Raw genomic sequence first — 2,558 nt, forward strand, 5'->3', positions numbered from 1 at the left:
AAAAAAGTTAACATTTATCAAAACTTATAGACTGTACATGGCACCAGTCACAGTTGAGAGAAATGTAAACAAATGTAAAGATGCAGTATTAAGGTTTACTTTTGTACATTATGCTTACCCTTACTCCCTGCAAACAGATTTGGGATGTCCCAATGCCTTCTCCCATAATGCCAATGTGCACAACTAGGTCAGTAAAGTTTCCTTAGATTCTGAAGACCCAACTAGTCTTTCTCTTCATCACATTCTCCAGGGTGCCAATAAAGGCACCATTGAGGCACTGGAAGTCTGGTGACACAGCAGTCCAAGAGAACCCGGTTTCTAATACAATGTGTTCTATTCATTATTGAATGGATAGGTTGTGATTTCTGGTTATCACTGATGTCTTATGAAAACATACTTTTTTCCTTCACATGTCTTGTTTTTTTAAGGGATTGCTTTTGGAAAATGCAATTTGTACCCTTTTAGGATTAAAATTTCCCACTGGAAAAATCATCTTTAATTATGAAGATTAACAGGAAAGTGTTCCCAAATCCAAAAGTTTGCTTTTGAGCCAACTTTTTTCATAAGCACACCTATACCCCATTCCAATAAATTAATAAGACAATTTCATCCACTTCCCGCCCCCATCACTAACTTTATCTGCACTCCCTGCTTACAGGGATAACTTTCCTTCTCCCAAAGCCAGTGGAAAGCCCACAGGACTAGTGGCACTATAACCTAAGCTGAGGGATCCCTCAGAGAGCACAATCGGGTCTGAAACAAGTGCTAGGCTCTGCCAGATACTGCTAGGGCAAGAAAGCACAAGCAGGGCCCAATGACTGTAAAGGTGTTTTTCTACCTAACCATGGGAAAAATCAAGTAAAGATTTTGATCCTGATTTTCAAACCTAGATTGACAAGTTTATATGATCCTAAGAGAAATAGATGGGACACAGGTAGACGTGGGCTGTAGCACAGCTATATGGTCCCAGGTCAAATCCACCAGGGGTAGTCATCCCCTAGAAGTATGTGTGAGGCTGACTGATATGGAGTCCATCTCATGACAGCACATGCCCAACCTGGCTCTGACACCTCCCACCTAGAGACAAGAAGTTGAAAGCCCTGAGGTCATTTCAACTGCTGTTTGGTAGCCTTTCTGTCTGTATCAATAAGACTGGTAATGTAAGACTGAATATCAACAAGATGGTTGAATAGGAAGTCTCATGCTCCACTCTCCACTACAGAAAGTTCGACTAGCAACTATCCACAGACCAGACAGCTTTTTGAAAAATCCAACATTTGGAAACAAGACTAAGACATCCACATGGTCCACAGAACTTAATGAAAACCAAATTAGAAGAGTAAGAAGAATGGTCTCACTTTGACTACACCACTCCTCCCCTCACTCAAGTCAGCACAATGACAGATGGAGAGGATTCCCTGGGCCCATGGTTTATATAAGGAGAAAATAGAACTGAAGGTAGTCATTCAGCTTCCCTAGCATTCCAAGATGCTTCCCAGGAAGGCCACTATGGTCTCACCTCATGGGAAACACTAGGGGTAACAACATGACTAGACCATCCATGGTCAGGTAAAAGTAAAGAAAAGAGGCAGAGATCACAGTTACCAGTATGTGGATCTTGGTGGTACCTCTGTGTTCCTGCCAGGTGTGGTGCCCAATTGGAGATATCAGTCAAATTCATAGCTGACCCACAAAGTCGAGCTGGTTGTCTTCAGAAGCACAGTGGGAAGTTCAACCTAGTTTGAGTCTTTAGATGGCTAGTCTCCATACCCAGCCTCTGAGGCCACCCCAACAACCCTGCCCAGGCAAGGAGATGCTCATCTCCTTCTATTTCAAAGAAGTATAGGGAATAGATCTGCTTGACCGTATAAGTCAAGCAATAGCGCCACTCAGCCAAAAAGCTCACACAACAACCCCACGAGGCAGGGTGACTCCCATCTCTGCACATTTCAGAGAAGCATAGAGGCTAGACTTGCTTGACCTGAGAGGTCAAACAGCTGCTCAACTCAGCCAAAAGCCCACGCTGCAGCTCCACCCTGACAGGGAAGCAATCCATAATTGTGCATTTCTAAAGACCACAGCCTTTGGTCCCACTTATCTCAAGCAGCAACTATACCTAACTTGGGAGCCCTGCCTATAGTCCTACCCAACTACAGATCACAAATAGTGGAATCACCTAGCCTAGAGAATACAATCTGTGACTGGCCTGACCAGAAGCCATCACAGTACCCAGCCAACAGCTCCACCTGATAGCAGAACCTAGCCAGTGATCTTGCCAAAACAGTGGAACTCAGCCAGCAAGTCCACCCAACATCAGAGCAAAGGCAGTGGCCCAGCCAACTGGAGAACCCACAATAAACTCTGACTTCCTGGGATTGTCAGGATCATTCTGGGGCCATGATCAGCTGGCCCTTCTAGAATCACAGGCTAAAATAAATAGTAATGGTCTATTCCTGCCAAAGAACACCCATAAAGGCCAGAAGAGGGGATGTCTCCTCATATGTGCAGAAAACAATGCAAGGACACAAGCATTAAGAAGAGTTAGGGAATTATTATAC

Source organism: Propithecus coquereli, unplaced genomic scaffold (assembly GCF_000956105.1).
Source record: "Propithecus coquereli isolate 6110/MARCELLA unplaced genomic scaffold, Pcoq_1.0 Scaffold39, whole genome shotgun sequence".
NCBI classification, from domain to species: Eukaryota; Metazoa; Chordata; class Mammalia; order Primates; family Indriidae; genus Propithecus; species Propithecus coquereli.